The 20,027-nt window shown below is 42.7% G+C and overlaps 1 protein-coding gene across 3 annotated transcripts in view; it reads right to left on the bottom strand.

Annotated features, from left to right (window-relative positions):
* Positions 1-11,649, bottom strand: part of LOC146870450 (uncharacterized) — a 30,148-nt gene extending 18,499 nt beyond the window's left edge. For 2 of the 3 annotated variants that reach the window (XM_085641371.1, XM_085641362.1), the window contains exons 1-2: positions 11,568-11,647; positions 11,409-11,476 (exon numbers count right to left, since the gene is read on the bottom strand). The gene's annotated coding sequence lies outside the window, so the exon portion shown is untranslated. Of the gene's footprint in view, positions 1-11,408; positions 11,477-11,567 lie in introns of all 3 variants that reach the window. The other variant, XM_085641378.1, reaches the window with a different exon arrangement.
* Positions 11,650-20,027: the final 8,378 nt, after the last annotated feature.

The raw sequence follows: 20,027 nt of genomic DNA, 5'->3' as shown, positions 1-20,027 counted from the left end.
CCACATCACGTAGTTATGAGCCGTTTGCAGCATGCTGATTGCTGAACAGACGATATCAGAACACTTCTCAACCGTGGAGAAACAGAAGCCCTGATCCTCCTTGACCTCTCCGCAACGTTCAACAACGTTTCCCACAACACCCTTCTCAACCATCTCCACAACATAGACATACAGCAAGACACCCTCAAGTGGATCGTCTTCTTCCTTACAGGATGCACACATAGCATGGGACTGCCTCACCTCTGCACGCAAAGACATCATATGCAGCGTACTGCAAGGATCATCTTTCAACCCCACCCTGTTCAACATCTACATGACCTACCCCTTGCAGATGTCATCGGATTACAAGGATTCAACATAATCTCCAACACAAATGACACTCAACTGTTCCTCTTGCTCACCAAGGACCCCTCCAATGGCAAAACCAACTTTTGCAGTGCCATGACCAAAGTAGCCAAATGGATTAGATACAACTGCCTTCAACTCAACTCCGACAAAACTGAAGTTCTGGTCTTCAGGAAAAACACCTCTGCTTATGACCACAGCTGGTGGCCTGCAGTTCTCAGACCTACACCCACATCGACTTCCCATGCACACAACCTTGGCATCATCCTCGAAAGCCAACTGACCATGAAATGATCCCGTTCGTGGTTGGAGACTACAATTTGCTTTTTAATCTGCTCATTTTTAAACAACAGGATTTTACGAGTGCTGCCAAGGGTGGTGTCGCCTGAATTTCAACTGGTGATTGCTACGTGTGGAAAGGAAGCAAACACGGGACTGCGAGGACCAGCAGCCCCGCTATTGGAATCAGCTGTGTCCTCTTCCCGCACTCCCGCCCTGACACTATAAGACTCCTCACGGCCCCCGCTTCGCGGGAGCCGTTCTTGGTTGGAGACTACAATTTGCTTTTTAATCTGCTCATTTTTAAACAGGATTTTACGAGTGCTGCCAAGGGTGGTGTCGCCTGAATTTCAACTGGTGATTGCTACGTGTGGAAAGGAAGCAAACACGGGACTGCGAGGACCAGCAGCCCCGCTATTGGAATCAGCTGTGTCCTCTTCCCGCACTGACACTATAAGACTCCTCACGGCCCCCGCTTCGCGGGCGCGCGCCGGGCGAAGCCCGGGCCAAGGGCGGGCCCGTCTGAGCCCGTCCGAGATCATCAGAGAACGGAACGGGACTCTCTTCTAACACCCACTGACCAATGTTGTTTGTCTGTTTATTGAGGGTAAGCAACAGTCTCTAGTTTGTAATTTGGTAAGACATCTGTGGACAGAGGTCGCTATTTTATATCAAGTAAAGGACAAAATGGCCAAAAGGGATGGACCTATTATGCAACCAACTGGGGGCGCATTAATGGGTACTTTAGATAACTTTTTGGTGCGAGTACAGTCAGTGCTTGCCAAAGATATTGAACTAACCGAAAAGAGACTATCCCTAGATATCCTATGCGACAAGAGGTCCTCTCTGGGAAATATGGCTAGTGTAAGATCACCACCGTGTCGACAGCCTATCAGGTCGGATTCTCTGGGCTCAATATCTTCTCTGGTAGAGGAGCAATACGGTGAAATAATGATATGCTCCCCATCTTTGACTGAGACACCGGACGAAATTGTCGATATTACGAACATTGATAATGTGGCCTTAAAGACTAAGTCTTTGTCAAATATCAAGACTCGCTCAGCCAGTAATGTAAAAGCGGTTCCTGTCCAGCAACAATCAGCCCCTACCTTGAAAAAAACCCGTAGGGGAAACCAAAAGATTGCCGCTAGCAAGAATGCTAAGTCTGGTTCAGCCCCTGCCCCCGTGTTAAGGAAGAACATAGCTCCATGCCCTAAATCTTTAATCACTGAAACAAGGGCAAATCAAACACCATCTCTGGGGCAAATACTTACGGAAGACTCCGATACACCATCATTTGGGAGTAAACTGGAAAGTATTGTAAAAAATGTATGTGACCCGATTTATGAAAGGTTGGGCTCCATAGAAAGCAGGCTTGTATGTATGGAATTATCACTTGCCTCGGCCCAACCTCGGGGGAGTAGACAGGGTCTGGGCACGCAAAAAGTGCGTCCTAGTGTACCAGGTCATTGCACAGAGACTAACTCTACCACCAATAACTTAACAACTGGTACTGCGAGAGATAACCTCCCCATACCCCAGGAACCCCAACCCACTCCAGCTGGTAAGAATAGGGTAAGAGCTGAAGATCTTCCCCCACGTGTAGGAACAAATAGTTTTGGGGCAGGTAGTGTTAGAACTGATAAGCAGCCCCCACCTGTCCAACCTTTAATGCAGGTCCCATCAGGTTTAATTGATTTACACTTACCCCCTGAAGCAGCCCCTTATGTGGTGATCTTAACAGGGGTTCCTTCTTTGGCGAATGGAGCAAGGGAATCTTACTGGGACCTAAAGAACAAATGTACATTTTGGCTAAATGTTAAGCGACCATTGCCGGCCTATATGTGTGCTGAAATTATGTATGCCAGAAGAGTAAACTGGGTGGGCAGGAGACCAAAATCGTTAAAGGGGGATTGCATTGTCATTAATTTTAGAGACAGACGCTGTGTGGAATACATCTGCTCTTGACCCCAGAATGATCCTTCATCCCAAATAAGCACAATGTCACTGTCTCATTTCTATGCACCCATATCTTCGCCCTTAGGTGGGATTATACGTGGAGGTCCCTTGACAAATGGTAGTACCCTCGAGGACATCAGATCTATTAACAGATTCGATGTGCTTTCAGGGCTAGCGGATTGTGACTGACTGATTGATGGCAGAGGATACCCCAATCGCGAAATGTCATAAGAAGCTCCAGTGGATATCCAAGAAAAGTCATATGCAGCCTTAGCGATAGACGAGGGTTTAAGGCAAGGAGAACAGCTTAGTACAAATGGCGAAAGAGTTGTTTATATGCCTTTTGCCCAAACAAATATCATTGGGGCCAGGGAACGAGACCAACAAGCTGCGTATCAAAACGAAACCTTAAGCATTGAGGGTACCCCACGTTTTCCATCAGGTGTAGCTCTCTCCCCTTCATCAAACCTTGGGAGAATTGTAGGGGGAACTCTCTTTGCAGGGCATGTATCGTTCTTATCTTGGAATGTGGCGGGCATGGGATCTAAACTATTTTCTCCAGTTTGGGCAGATTTCATCAGTAAGCATGATATCTGTCTTTTTCAGGAGACATGGTCACCTGAGCCTGTATATATGTTGGGTTATTTGAATTTTTTTGTTCCAGCGGAAAAAAGGCCTAAGGGTCGGCCAGTAGGAGGTTTGGTCATTTGGATAAAACAAAGTTTGGAGTGTAATGTCCAGCCTATTCTGATCCAGGACAATGATACTTTGGGTATAAGGTTGACTTGCCCCCTAAACTTTAAAATCGACATATATAATGTATACGCAAGGGGCTTATCAGGTGGAAAAAAATCTGAGGTGGTATCCGCATTAAACATCCTGGTCGAATCCAGCCCTGATGATGTGCTTCCACTGATTGCTGGAGATTTTAACACGACCTTTGAGCCACTAGGGCCTCAAGACATGTTCTTAACAGAGGAAGAGGACTTAAGATGGGGCGTTCCACAGCTCGAGACAAAGACAATTAGTAAGTGGACTGAGGCAGCTCTGTATCTGAAAGCGTTTTGTCTGGGCAACCAATTGAGGGCGGCCAATGGCAGAACCGTATCAGATAGGACATGTAGCAAAACGTTCGACAATGGTATCAGGGCAAGCAATATAGATTACCTCCTGGTCCATCTGAGGATGTGGTATACCCTTGTTGATATGGAGGTTAAGACACGGGTTGAAAGCGACCACAACCCATTAGTCGCTATTTTTAATTTTGGGTTGGGAGACAGCAGGGACCGAGATTCTGAAATGATAGGCCCAGCTGCCGCTCTAACAAACGATGAACGCCACCTTAAGTGGCATAAAGTAGTAGAGCACCCTGATCTTATAGATGGCATTGAGACATACGTCGAAGAGGCGTTGACTCTAATGATGGCAGCAGGCACCAAATGCCAACCTTTAGCAGAATGTGAGAATATACATGGAAATCTATTCGCTAAACTCAAATCCTGTTTTTGTAGGCCTTTCTCAGCAAATCAAACCCCTAGAAGCAAACAGGAGGATTGGTATAACACCTCCTGCAAACATGCTCGTAGAGCTTTGGGACTTGCACTTAAAACAAAAGATTCAAGAAAGATTAAAATAACTCGCAATATCTATAGAAAGGCCCAATGGAAAGCAAAAAAGGAATGGGACGAGTGCGAGTGGCAAGACCTAAAAGCAGCATGCATAGACAAAAACCAGAAAAAGTTCTGGAATATTTTTAAATGGAAAAAGGGTGAAATCACCGATAGTCCCCATAATCATGTTCCCCAGAGTGCCTGGGTCGAATTTTTTAAGCCACAATATTCAAAAGGTGCTGAGGATGTCAGTACGATCCACCAGGAGAGGTTGTCTTACAATAGCCTGTGTTTAGTGTCGAGGAGGTTGACATTGCGCTTGATATGGTTACTCCGGGACGTGCACCCGGCATGGATAGCATCCCGGCCGATGTATTCCTGCACGATAGACAACGATGGTGTCAATATATTACCCATCTAGCCAATGCCATAGCTCAGGGAATGGCAATTCCCCATTCCTGGAAAGGTGCAGAAATTGTCCCGATTTACAAAAAAGGGGACAAATCACTGGCTAGTAATTATAGGCCCATTAGCTTGATCGATGCTATGCAAAAAATTATGGGACAGCTGGTCTTGGGCAAGATCAAGATCTGGATGGAGGCTAGCAATGTCTTAAGTCCCTTACAGGCGGGATTTCGCCCAAAAACCAGCACTATTGATCAGGTTTTCAGGTTCATTGTCCTCTATTGGAGGACAGTGGTCTTAGAAAAAGGGGTTCTGTATGCTGTGTTCGTCGATCTGCGGGCGGCCTTTGACCTGGTTCCACGCAGCAAACTGTGGCAAGTTCTGGAGGGGCTGGGGATGGCGCCGGAGTTGTTGGCACTGGTCGTCCGCTTGCATGAGGACAACTTTGCCAGGGTCGGGTGGGGTCGGCAGGGTGAGGTAACGGAGTGCTTCCCTGTGGAGCGGGGAGTCCGGCAGGGTTGTGTTTTGGCACCGACCCTGTTCTCACTCTTCGTGAACGGGGTAGCCGAGTTCCTCTCCCGGGTCCCCTCGGACACCCCGGCTATGGTTGGTACTCTAATCCCAGTCCTCATGTTCGCTGACGACACGTTGTTGATCTCCAAAACTCCGAGTGGCCTGCAGCTTACCCTCCGACGCTTTGAAGTGTTCTGCTTGCTGCGTGGCCTGGAAATAAATGTCTCCAAGACCAAGTTCATGGTTCTGAACGGTCCTAACCCATGCAGATCTTATAAACCCTTTAATGGCGTAATTACCATGAATGGATCGCCCTTGGAACAGGTCGATGCATTCACCTATTTAGGAGTCACGCTGCAGAAGAACTTGTACTGGAAAAGTCAGTTAGATCTGTCTATTTTGAAGTTTCAACAAGAGACAGGCTCCCTTTTAAAAAGATTTAAAACCTCGCAAACACAACCAATAGGCCCTCTCCTTGAAATTTACATGATGAAGATTCGTAGTTCATCTTTATATGGATCAGAGTTATGGGGGTACGGCAACAATCCAAGTCGCTTGAACACTATGGAGAGCGAGTTTATTCGGAAAATTGTTGGTGTGCCTCAAAGCACCCCCTTGTTACCTCTTTACTGGGACCTTGGTTTGAAAACCCTACAAGACAGTGCTAATTTGCGGCCATTGCTGTATTGGCGTAGGGTTTAGTCAACCGAGGAGCTCAAACTTTACGCCTTGGGCCTAAAAGAAATAATGGAGAAAGACATCTTCCGTAAAATAGATTGGCTGAGGTGTATCAAATCATTACTTCATAGACTAGGATGGAGCAATTTATGGGATGACCCCCCAAAAAGCGGTCTTCCCTTCAAAAGAAACTGTGAAAGCTAAGTATTGGGAATTGATCGCTATGGAATCAGCTTCCAAGGGGAGCACATCCCAATTAACAGCTAGATTCTTAGAAATAAAGGCCTATCCTAGACAGGAATTATTTTGGGGGTTGATCGAAACACCAACTGATCGTAAACTCTACTTTCAGTTTAGGATAGGTACCCTCCCTATCTGTACATTTACTTCTAAATGGGCCAAAGGGTCCGTGGACAAATGTCCTAAATGTAGGGATACGTCCGAATCCTTAAACCATTTTGTGTTCTTTTGTCCCCTTTATGTATTACCCGTCTGTCGGCTTATAGGCACCAGAAAGCACGAGGAGGGATTAAGAATTTTGTGTACAGATTCGAGCCCGATATTTGCAATTGCAATGGCAAAATATATCAAGTGGGCTTGGATAATACGGTCCAGACAGCTCGTTATGAAAGTACACAATGAATAGGCACCCAATTGTAGTCATGTATTTAACTATTTATTTATCTACCCATCTCCAGACCAGGATATTTTGTTGCCTTGGTAGGCTAGTGTAGAGGAGGATCAAACATTCTCGTTTAAATATGAAAGGTCTTTAATCACCTGGAGGCACAGGTTGTAACACTGTTTATTAAAAATGAAGATTAGTGCAACACATGGCGTTTAAGTAAATTAACCATGCTGGTAAATAGGTTTTGTTTTGACTTATATGATGTAAATGGCTGATGTATGACACTTTTATGACTTAATTGTCGAAATAACGTTTTTTGAATTGAATTGAAATGACAAATCAATGCAATTGTCTCCTCCTGCTTATACACACTCTGCAGAATCTTCAGATGGATCCCAACCAACACCAGAAAGACTGTCATGCAGGCCATCGTCACCAACTGCCTCGACTATGGCAACGCCCTCTACGCCAGCATCTTCACTGACTCCTCGGAAGACACCAGACCATACAGAATGCTGCAGCCAGACTCATCCTGGACCTCCCCAAATGTACCCACATCTGCCCCTACCTGCGAGACCTCCACTGGCTCCCAATCCAGAAAAGGTACCAGTTTAAATTCTCACATCAATAACAGACTGAAATTCCACCAACCCTCCAGACACCTGTGCTTCTCTGAACTCATGCTTGTACATAACACCAGTATCCGTCTCAGCCGCAGTGGTGGCTGCCCCTTCTCCTGCATCGCTGGTAAGACTTGAAATAAATTTCCCCCCAGCTACATAAACCCCCCTTGCTGCCAGACTTCATAAAGTTACTCAAGACCTGGCTCTTCAACGGAGACATAGCGCCCAGATACTTTGGCTTTGATGTTGTTTTAGTATTTGTGGCTGCAGACATCACTGGAGAACCTTAGTCCAACTAAATTACAGCAAAATCAGTTCTAGTCACAGTAACTGTGTTGACAGTCAAAAAGGCAAAAAAGACATGCCTTGTATGCATAACTAACTGGGTTGGACCAGGGACTGATTCTCTGAGGAGTGATAACCTGGCTGTTTAACAACAGGCATTTGGTTATTGATAATACAGGTTTGTTGAACCAGGTCGAGTATGCAATGGTTGTTTTAGAATTATCCCGTAGGCAAAGTCTATGCACAGACCAGCAAACATAATAACGTGTTGTGGAGATCCTTAGATGATAGCATTACCCTATGCAGTCTTGGAATTTCTAACATAAAAGAAAACAGGAAAGTTGGCCTTGGGGGTCATCCTCAAGCAACAACTACCTAATGTGGTCTAAGACGGGGTCTATGAAAACTGAAGCAATTGGAATAATTGTGAATCACATTAATGACGCACCGTGTCGAATATGCACTTACAAATGATTACTTTCTGCATTAGCTTAACATTTAGGTGAATTCACACTTTATTCGCTCTCTGGCTAGATTCCACATGATAAAAAATAAGTCACATGTGAGTTTCCCATGCATACATGAACCACACTTTTTTTAGATATGTTATATGTTATTTTGCAGATTTATATAGAGCGAACTCGACCCGAAGGTATTGGAGCGCTTTACATGAGCACCGGTTACTTACACATTCAGGCACAGGGAGATTAAGTGATTTGCCCAGAATCACAGGATATGGACGCGACCCTGAGGCTCGAACCCTGGTTTCCAGCACCAAAGTCGGCAGTCTAGCCGACGGACCACATCCTCTCCTTTCAGCAATGTATGGGTAGAACAGTGAATTAAACAAACACGGAGCGGCTATTAAGATGGGGTACCACAATAGGGTACAAATTCCACAGTAAGAGAAGGGACGACAGAATAGAGAGCAGGTTTTATCATATTAGGAAAGTGAGCGTTGGCAAAAAAAGGACAGGGACGTCAAGTGGGTGGGGACAGGGGAAAGATGCATTGGATGCTGATGCATGTAATGATGTTTAGAAAGGAGAATGCAACTTGCTAGGTGGAAAGATATTGGGTTGTTTGAAAGGCTTTTTCCTCAAGGAATCATTTAACATGTATGGTATATGCCAGTGGTTCCCAAACTTTTTTGACCCGCAGCTTACAGTGCTAGCTAGCACCACCCTGCATGCAGGCCCCATTGCCAAAGTGTTTCTGAGCTTGAAGAATATTTGCATGCAGTTCCATTTCTACCCATGTCATATGTGCTGACACACCTGTCTCAGCGGGGTGACTCACGTTTTTTTAAACCACATACAGCTTTATTTTTGCTGTCTCCTCCCTCAAATTGCCCCCAAGTCAATGCAAGTAAAATAAATTCCTCCAATTTATTTTTTTTAAGTTCCTCTTTCTTGCCTCCAAATATTGCCATAATGCCTTATATCTTGTTTTACTTCGCTGTGCTCAAGGAGAGAGCAGGCCTGTCTGGAAATATGTGTGTACTGAAAGAAATGCATACTGGAAGTACCTATGATTCAAGAACAAATGTGAATACTTAGTGTGTTTAATAGACAGGACAACTGTACTTTCCTGATAACTTGCATTGGTGTAAAATGCATTTGGAAAAAACAAAACTATTAAATGCATTCAAGTGCTTGGTGTGCGGCTAGGTTTGACAGCTCCCCAGGAAGCCACGGCGCACAGTTTGGGAACCACTGGTATATGCCCTTAAAAGCCACAATTTGGGCCAGTCTCTGTTTCACAACCCCCATGTCTCCATCACATGGCCAGCAGTCACAGGTGGAACCTGGAGAAGAGGAACCTCCCACATGCTGCATCACACACCACCTGCATTACCATACAGTCTACCATGTGGAAGCAGTGGGATGTAGAAAATAAATAGAGTTCAGAGATGGATACTAAACAAAAGGCTTGATAGATCAAGAACATTTGCAGTCACAAACAGGCTTTGCAACTGGAAAACACCCAGTAACAATAAACAAATGTCACATTAAGAGTCACAAATATCTTTGTGATGCAGCATGAATGTAGTAGTCCCCTGCCTTATGAATCACAATTTAATATACCAATGCTTCATAGTCAAAATGGCAGCTATAGGCCATTAATTACAAATTGCCTTCCCAAAGACGAGGTGTTGCATTTTCAAGGAGTTAGCTGTCCATAAGAGACTGTTTCAACTTTGTGAAGCTGAGCACAGTGGGATAGGAAGGATTCAGCAATTAAGGGGATCTCTGCATGCTCCCCAAATGAATGTTACATTATGCCATTTTTTCCTTATTTTATTGCACCTCCTGTCAATTTAGGGGAGGAGGCTGCAGTAAATAAATGGCAATCGTCAATTCAAGGATGGAGGTATGTTGAACCTCACAGACCACCATCCCTGCACTCTCTGACATTCAGAGAGATTCACAATCGTGTCTCAATCATATTCACACAGCCGAAATTCTGCTTAACCTAGCGATTGCCATTTTGTGCACTGTGCTGAATCTGTACAGCAGTCACATTGGAAAAATAATTTTGTGTCACGTAACAGAGACTGTGCAGGCACTGAACCAGAGATGTGACCACTGATTGGCAGATAATACTCATCCTCGGGAACTAGCGAGATGGATCGCAAAAACAGGATGAGGGCAGGAAAAGCATGAAGAAAACACGAAGATGCAACCATGAATACATCCATGTATTCAGCACTAGAGTGGATAAAGCAAACTGCTTAGCAAACTTAATCGATTCCAATGAAAATATTAGTTAGTAAATTTAGGTATGAAATCATAAACCTGCATACAGAAAAGACATAGAAATTAGAAAACACATTTTAAAATGCGTTCATTAGGGTTCTTTCAAATATTATCTTCAAGTATTTGTGTATTACGTCAGCATTCTTTGTGGGATCAAACCAATAATCTCCATGAGGGAACAAATCTACATAGTATTTTGTGAGTGGCTGGAAATTTATAAATTGTGTAATGGTTACTAGGAACTGCATTCATAAAGTCAATATAGGTCTGGGCAGTGTAACCAATTGCTTTAGTCAATGATTTTCTGTTTTATTGTAGATGGTGGCTGTGAATGCGTGTACATTTGTGGGTGCTATATTTGAAAAGTATTTCTAAGATGTGCGTGCATCCACTGGGCCCATTTGTGAAAGCATTTAATTTCACACAAAAAAAAAATCCTATTTAAAGCTCGCCACCATGGATACACATGCATCAACGAGAACATTTGTTGACGGGATTTGTAAAAAGAATTGAAGAAAAATTAAATGTGTCTACAACATAGATGGAAAAAAGGGGAAAACTAGCCTGTGGGGTGGTCTACACTGTGCACAGTACTGTGGGTTATTAAAAAACCCTTTCTAATACATTCCTTTTTAATAACGAAACAATAAACAAGTTCAACCAATCTGGTATATATAACCACATTTGTATTTGATGTCAAATTTCACAAAAATATATTCATTTTGTTAGGCCAATCAAACAAATTAAGTATTCACGCCACAATACAATTCTTTGGCTTTTGTGCATGTAAATGTGTCATAATCATTGCAAATAAACAGTATACATGATCAAATTAGAATGAGCCCCAATGCATTTCGGGACTGGCACGTCCCTTCGTCAGGGGCAACCTGTAAATGAAAATGAATACATTACGTGCCTGCTTAAACAGAAGTTTCGAAAACACACCCTTTTGGAGACGAACCCATAACAGTGATTAAAGTGGATTAGTTGGAAATGAGCAGAAGGGAAGTATTCAAGACAGTGTTAAGATGTTCAACCGAATGTTGTTTTGACAGAAAAATTAATGTTACTGTTAATATAGGAAAGAAGGTGATAAGAAATATTTGAAAAAAGGGTCCACCAAGTAAAATAGATTATTAGTTCCAGTGTGCGTATTGGTCTATGAAATATCCACTCGAATGTGTAGTGAGCCAACGTGAGCAAGTAGAGCAGAGAAGGCACGGAGATCAGTGTATATATAAAAAAAAAAAAATATATCATATGGTAAACAAGCGAGTCAAAAAAAAATAGGTCTTACTGTGAGGCGAGAGAAATGTGAACTCACCCCGTAAACCGTGTATGCCACAAAATTCGAGGACAAAAATTAGGTTGAATAGTGGTCGTGATAATAATCTGAAAAAAATCCGACAAAAATGGAAATGAGCGTGCTGAAAAATATATTAGAAACTTTAGAAGTAATCAGTCGCAAACACGGAACGCTTACCGTTTATAGTGAATAACTCGAAATAGAACGCGAGGCGCGGGTCGAATGACGATGATGATAACGCTAAACCAGTCGGCTAATCTGTAAAGTACTCGCGAGAATGATAAAAGTCAAAACAGGACTATAAGAATGGATGTGGTGGCCATCTTGGAACAGGAAAAGTCAGTTATTAGAAAGTGAAGTAGGATAACTGCAATGGGGACAAATGATTGCTAACTGAAAGAAGATATGACACGCTGCAAGAGAAGGGACCCCACATAGAAATAAATAAGTAAATAGATAAATAAACAAAGGAGATATTGTGTGTGTGACATTATATAAAAAAGGGAAGACAAAAGGGAGGAAAGAGAAAAATGAGGATGTAAGCAAGAAGATTCACCAGCAAAGTGATTGGTTAGTGACAATATCTGTTCAACGCATCACAGGAAGCAGCTCATATCGAAACAATCATTGAGCCCTGTAGGGGACATTGTTTGAAGTTTTTGAATCCAGAAAATTTCTCTACGAAGTAAGGTTTTAGTAACATGAATACCTGGGCGTACATTGATTTTCTCAATGATTTGGAAACGCAATTCGGATATGGTGTGTTTTGCATCACCCCAATGGGTAGCTATACTAGAAGTAGTGTTTTGGTTTCTAATTTTACTTTTATGTTCAGTTATTCTAATTTTCAATTTACGTTCAGTTTTACCCACATATGCTTTCCCGCAGGGACATTTAATGCAATAAATCACATGGGATGAGTTACAGTCACTGGTGTGTTTCAACTTGATTTTGGAACCTGATACCGGGTGAGGTAGAATATTCCCAGTTATGACGTTATTGCAATGGATGCAAGTGGTACATTTTTTAGTGCCAAAATAATCCTCTGGTTTTGGACAAGGGCTTGGTGTAGCTAGTAAAGAACTTACATTTTGTCCTTTGGTATAGGCAAAGAGGGGTTTAGCTTGGAATAAGCCATTAAAATCCTCTTCATTCTGCAATAATTCCCAACGGGCATTTATGATGTTTTTGATGGATTGTGATACAGTAGAAAATCTAGATACAAATACAGATCGTTGCTCTGACTGTCGCGTTTGCTTAGTGAGTAATTCCGTGCGAGATTTAGCCAATGCTTTGTCCAGACAGTTGTTTAGGACTTCTTCTGGATAACCTCGTGCTGTAAACCGTTGTCGGAAATCATATAGTTTCATCGTGCACGTTTGGGGATCTGAACAGATTCTGCGGATCCGTATGAATTGGGAAAGTGGTAGGTTTTTGATTAGGCTTCTTGGATGAAAACTTGAGTATGCCAAAACACTATTGCGATCGGTAGGTTTATGATAGACTGATGTCTCAAATTGATTGAGCGTCGTTTTACTGATCTGTACATCAAGAAAGTGAATGGTTTCTGTAGTGGGCTGGCCCCACGTGTGCAGGATGTACAAGTAGACGCTGTAGACGTGGCCAGGTAAATGTAGATGATGTTTATTGAGATCTTAGGTGTAGAAGTAGTGAACCTAGAACAGGCCCCAGATCAGGCTCCACAATGGGCCCCAGCATAGACCCCACCAGGAGCAGCATCCTAGCTGCTCAGCCCATCTTCCCAACTGTCCAGTCCCACACAGTATCCAAACATTCCACCCACACTAACATTCTACGCGGAACACTGACACTGGCTGAGCAGCTAGGTACAGAATGAAGGGAACATAATAACATGACCTGAGGATACTACACATCCTCTTCCTTTACACTGAAAATTAATAAAACCTAAAATAAACCCAAACTACTAATAAGCAAACAAATAAATACAGAAATGTACACAAGATATGAATAGTCCATAAACCCAGGAATGCATGTAGAAATACATCACGAGAGGGAAAACAGACACACTAAGGAGAAAGGAAAGATGCAAGCATAGATCAACACACTAACACCATCCCCTTCCCTTAATACTGAACAAAGAAAAAATTTAGAAGTGAAATAAGAGCTCACATACGACAAATGAATATGATACCCAGAGTAGAATCCTACGGGTATAAATGTCTATGGGTAGAACAAAACCCAAGGAAGTACTTCTCACGTGAGAAGACCCTGACGACAACTCAAAACGCCACCCCTCATGAAAGGGACACTATGGGACTAAAACCCACGTGTTTGGGACTAACACCCAAATGTAAATAATACGTCACATGGGACTGAAACCCACTGACACGTGCAGCATGTAAAACCGACATGCAGCACAGTGTGGTGTCAAAAGATGGCTACCCACACACAAGACAGCAAATACGTAAATGAAAGGACTGTTACCCAACATACACGTAAAAGGTGGGACTAAAACCCCCTTTAACTTAGTCAATAGGACTGGCACCCATTACTAATGACATAGGTGGGACTCTCACCCCCTATAAATAGGTAGGACTCTAACTCCCTATAACAGAGTAAATGGGACTGACACCCAAACTCAAAATAACAAAGGTGGGACTAAAACCCCCTTAAAAAAAATGGGGCTAAAACCCATTCCTATATCAATTACTGTGAACGTGGGGTGATGGGACTAAAAACCCACTCCCATCCCTAAGCAGGGATACAACTGTCTAAAAAGGAAATGGGACTAAAACCCACTCCTATCCCTTAGGCAGGGATAAAACATTTTAAATAAGGGTCATGGGACTAAAAACCCACTCCCATCCCTAAGCAGGCAGGGATAAAACATTTGAAATAAGGGTCATGGGACTAAAAACCCACCCCTATCCCTTAAGCAGGGATACGTAAATAAGAGACATGGGACTAGTACCCACTCCCATGCCAACAAACAAGAAGTTGTACATAGCGATCAAACAACGTTGGCATACAACAAATCATAAGACATCGTAGAAAGACATAAACATTTTTGCGATAAATTAACACTCTTGTGAAACATATTTTTACATTGAATTTTTCCACTTATGAAAACAAAAACATTATGCATGAAATCTCAAAAACATGTACCACAACCTCGTATTACAAAAGTCAATGGTGTGCCTGTCACCGTGATGATGAGGGACAGGCGTCCCTAGGAACCATTGAGCACTTCAAATAAATGTAGAGGCACACGCATTTTTGAAACTGAAATACACAGTTTTTTTTTTTTTTAAATCACTCGTGCTCCGATAAGACTTCCAAGTATGAATTTCCCATTAGAATCCTTGAAACTTCAAAGAGCAAAGCAGAAACCAAAAGAGCATAAAAACTCCGTCGTTGACAAGGAGGAAGTAATGAAAAGTACCTGGAGCAGCTGGTATTCAGAAGACAGCTCCGACGTATCTATGAAAACAGGAGTGCGACGCTGCTGCTAAAATAAAACTTTACTGAAGCTGAACAACACTAATGGCAAAGCGGGCACAGACCTTGTTGACACGCCAATTCCAAAATGGCAGCACGCTGTTACGCTGGTGCCGGATGGCTTACGGTGAATGTGTGCACCTCATGATGCAGCATAATCATACATCGTCGTGAAATGGAAGCGGCACGTCACGGCTGGCACAGAGGTACGTCTCATCACGCACAGACAAAGACACGCACATCATTTTTAAATTAAAGTACAGCGGTTGAACTGCCCATAATCACAATGCCATCCCAGTGCAAATCAATTATCAATTTAAATACTCACAAAAAGTCTCACATTAGTCAGCGTAGATGAATAACCATCGGATATACACCTGTAAAGGTTTGATACTCCCAAGAGAATAAAGTTGAAGGCTACTTTTCCAATATCTGTGAAAATGTCCTTTTATACGGCACAATAAAAAAAACATAATCCACTTGAAATTTCCTCTGCAGTTTCCTCTGCAGGGCTTGCTTCTTCAGACAGTCGACAATTGTTGCCACTGTAGTTGAATCTCGTGGCACAAGTGACTCTGACATAGGCTCAGCGCTATCACGAGGGAGCAAAAATCCAACATCATATGTAGAGCAGAGTCTAAAACATTGCACTTGTTCAAAAATACCGGCAGTCACCATTTACCTTGTTTACTTGGCAACCTTGAATTTGCTTGTTACACCATGTAGTTTTTTGATAAGTAGGTTCTTCTGACAAATGTAGACAGGTTTGATGTTGAATTTCTGGTTGTTGAAGACACTGATATGAGATGACAGCACGCCTGGGATTGGGCTGTCCGGTGTATTGGACACTGGTGGGGCAGACATGCGTGCTTGACAGCTTCTTTGGCTTTAAACGCGTCGCTAAACAGGTTTCTTTTCTTTTCTTTAAATTTCATGATGCTTGTTTCTCTTTTTCCATTTCTCTTGACATAGGTTCATTTCTACACGTTCTATTGGTCCACTCCTCTTTCTTGGTTGGCTTCAAGTTACCTTTTGCGTGAGGTCTTCTCCAGATCGTTGCCATAAATGTAGTGGGCTGGCCCCACGTGTGCAGGATGTACAAGTAGACGCTGTAGACGTGGCCAGGTAAATGTAGATGATGTTTATTGAGATCTTAGGTGTAGAAGTAGTGAACCTAGAACAGGCCCCAGATCAGGCTCCACAATGGGCCCCAGCATAGACTCCACCAGGAGCAGCATCCTAGCTGCTCAGCCCATCTTCCCAACTGTCCAGTCCCACACAGTATCCAAACATTCCACCCACACTAACATTCTACGCGGAACACTGACACTGGCTGAGCAGCTAGGTACAGAATGAAGGGAACATAATAACATGACCTGAGGATACTACAGTTTCCTTATGGATGTTGTATGTTAACTGTATATGCGGGTTAACATCATTTAAAGAATCAATCATGGATATGAAAGTTTGTTCAGTGTCCGTCCAAAGTAGAAACATTTCATCAATATAACGACAATATAATGTGATTTTTGACCACCAGTTATTATTTGTCATGATGTTTTCATATTCATATTGAGACATAAAGATATTTGCATATGCGGGGGCCCCCGAAAAACCCATAGATGTACTTGTGAGTTGAGCATAAAATTGTTGTTGCCATTCAAAGTAGCTGTTATGGAGACAAAATTTTAGGAGTTGGAGAATTAAGAGCTTTTCCATGTCTATAGAGTCCGTTTGAAGAAGTACCCATTCTGTGGCCTCCAAGCCCGCTGCATGAGGTATCGAAGTGTATAAAGCAGTTACATCAATGGTACACAAGAGAGTGGTTATCTGTTGGTCAATCTGTAAGTCTCTCAATTTTTGAAGGAAATGAGTGGTGTCTTTAAGATACGTACTCCAGTGTTGTACAAACTTTTGCAAGTAGAAATCCAGAAATTTTCCGACTGGGTCAAAGATAGACCCACATCCGGACACAATAGAACGAAAATGTGGGTTGATTGAGTCCTTATGCATTTTAGGAATCATGTAAAGTTTTGGTCTATGTGGATTAGTAGTGCTGAGGAAGAGTTGTGTTGATTCGTTAATCCAATCTTTTTCACGTGCCTCTATTAAAAGGTTAGTGAGCATCTTCTGAAGTTGACTGCTGGGGTCGTGGGTAAGTTTCAAATAGGTATTGGCATCTGCGACATGAGCAAATACTTTGGATTGGTAATATTTGGTATCCATCACCACAATTGCGCCTCCTTTATCTGCAGGTTGCATAGTAATAGCAGAATTATTGGCTAGTGATTTTATGATGTTTCTCTCATGTTTGGTTAGATTATCGTATTTTTCGGATTGAAATTATAACTTTTGAAGATCCTTATTGACCAGAGTTTCAAAAGTGTCCAATGTTTTATGAGAGACTGGAGGAATAAACGTGCTTTTGGGTTTAAAGACCAGTGGAGATGGTTCTGCTATTTGCTGTTCAGGAGGTATTACATTGGTGAAGAAATGTCTTAATCTAAGTAACCGCATGAATTTGAAAAATTCTCCCTGTACTTGTAGAGAGGTAGTAGTTTTAGTAGGTACAAATGACAACCCTCGACCCAAAACAGCTGTTTCCTGTGGGTTAAGTGGTTTGGAGGAGACATTCATTACTAAATCACTGTTTTGCCACTGCGGAGTCATTTGCCGCTTTTTTCTCTGTCCTCTATGTGTTTTTCGTGATGTAGAATCGGGGTCTGTTCTGGAGGGGCTGGTGGTCGCCCTTGGTCTGGAGCCTATGACAAAAAAGTCGAAATAGATGCAGTATGTGCAGTTGTACTTGCAGAAGTTGATGGACCTGCTGTCTAAGATTGCGCTATTAAGAGAGCGGGTGTTCTGCTCAAAGTTGTTTCCTTGTCTGAAACTAAACTCTCATCTGATGATGTGGGTGTTTTCCGGTTGTTAAATCTCTTTCTGGTATATATGTCGGCCCAAGTGTAAACTTCATTTAATTTCTAGTCTATGGTGTCTCTTCTGTATTTACGAAGTTTACCCTCTTGTAGTTCTTTCTCGTATTTTTCGAGTTTTTGGTTCAAGACTTCCAATTGATGTTTCGAAGCATTAGATTCCATCCGTATTTGAAGTTCACTTTTGAGAGTGTACATTTCATCCTCTAGATCTTTGATGGTTTTAGATAGTTCTTATTGAGAATGGCATACCATTTTTCCATAAAACTGGAGTTGAGATGGAAACGAAAAAGCATAGGTTTAATGGCTAATCGGAGGCCCCTAGGTATCCTCTTGGCTTTATGATACTGCAATAGGGTGGAGGCATGGAGTTTTTGATTTAATTGTCTTCTTGTGATAAATTCCAGTTGACGGAGTTGCTGCGTGATGGTCCCTCCATGGGTATCGGTAGTTTTAACTTCCTGTATTAGGGCATAAATTTCGATGACTTCATCTGTTGTATATGCTTTAATGGTTGCTCTATTTTCCGTGGTGTCAAAAGACATAATGAATCTGTGGGTGCTGCTACCTAGACAGAGAGCTTATACTAAAAGAAGTAAGGGGCAGCGCACACCTGTTATTCGTGTATGCTAGTTTAGAAAAAACGTTTGACCCTGGTGCTACAGTGTTATGCTTGCTGTCAGTTCAAGCATATGTATTTAGATACAAAAAGGGGAAAACTAACCTGTGGGGTAGTCTACACTGTGCACAGTACTGTGGGTTATTAAAGAACCCTTTCTAATATATTCCTTTTTAAAAACTAGCATACACGAATAACAGGTGTGCGCTGCCCCTTACTTCTTTTTGTCTACAACATAGATGGGCCATAGGTACACCTGCATTCAAGTGGGCAACCATCTTGAAATGAGAGGTTGGGTAAATAGGAGAAGGGTATGGGAATGAATGGTGGGCTATGGTGCTAGGAGAGAGAATGAGTAGGACAAAATAATCCTTCACACATACTGCACAAACAGAAAACAGCATTGGAATCCACAAATCAAGACACTTCTAGGCTGAAATTCTGCTGCATGGGGCAAATACAAGAATGGAGAAGAAAGCCATGAAATCAGAATCAAGGAATTGAGATAGACAACACGCCATCCAATCACAGACTAAGGACTGACTCAAAGCTCCCTCTCTGTATATGAAACATGTTGGAAATTGGGTTACTGGTTAATGGGGTGGGGAAACCCTCCTCAAGCAGCAGACACAATTTCTATCAGGGCAAAGTCATAAGAAAACCCCAAATAAACCTGTTCTCAACCCACTGGTATCTCGGCACAAAGCAGTCAGGCTTAACTTAGAGGTAATGTGTAAAATATTTATGTAACTGTATTAAAGTGAAACACAACACAAGAAAAATCCCGCCGCAATTTAGACAAATAGAATATAAGTTAATAACTTGTTTGAGACTAAAACAACAAAAACCCAATCAGTAGAACCAGAGATATGCAATTTAAAAGATTTAAGTCAAATAGTGAATGGGATCACAAAGCACCAACTGTTGTTATCTGGTTGCGCCGGATTGGGACCAAGTCACAAGTTCAGGTGATGGAGTGTGGGCCAGATACAGCGACCAAGTTCGGGCCACTTTACAAATTACCTTAAATCCTGGTTGCGAACTCCCGCGTCGAGAATGCGTCGCTGGGTGTCCCTTCCGAGGAGCTGCGAGATGGCGATTCGGAGTTTTGCATAGTCATCCAGGCTACCATCAACAAGGTGCGTGCAATGAGAAATCCTGCATCAAAGATGTGTCATGCATCAGCAATTCATAGGAAGCGGCGATGCTGCGATGCATAGTCCTGTGTCATCGTCCAGGCTGCATCAACAAGGGGCTTGCAATGCAAAGGCCTGCATCAGAGATGTATTATCTACGAGGAGATGAGTTGTGCAGCAGCAGTTCTGCTCACAGGAGCACGTATGGGCTGTAGGAGCACTTTCAGACACACTTGCAAGGGTTCAGGACTGGGGTGACCCCATTTGAGTGGCAAGGCTCACAGCACATAGAGTCCAGGTGCTAGGTTCAAGGTGGTTGGAACCTTTATTCTCTCAGAGGCTCTGATCAGGAGGCCAGCCAAATATCCCTTGGAGTCACTCTGGTGGTCCTGGGATCAAAACGCAGATCCAGTCCTCCTCACTCAGATGGCAGGGCACAGAGTAGCAGTCCATCTTGCAGAGTATCACA

Source organism: Triturus cristatus, chromosome 1_1 (genome assembly GCF_964204655.1).
Source record: "Triturus cristatus chromosome 1_1, aTriCri1.1, whole genome shotgun sequence".
Classification (NCBI taxonomy): Eukaryota; Metazoa; Chordata; class Amphibia; order Caudata; family Salamandridae; genus Triturus; species Triturus cristatus.
The sequence above is the reverse complement of the archived record's forward strand: the minus strand, read 5'-3'. Positions and strand labels throughout refer to the sequence as shown.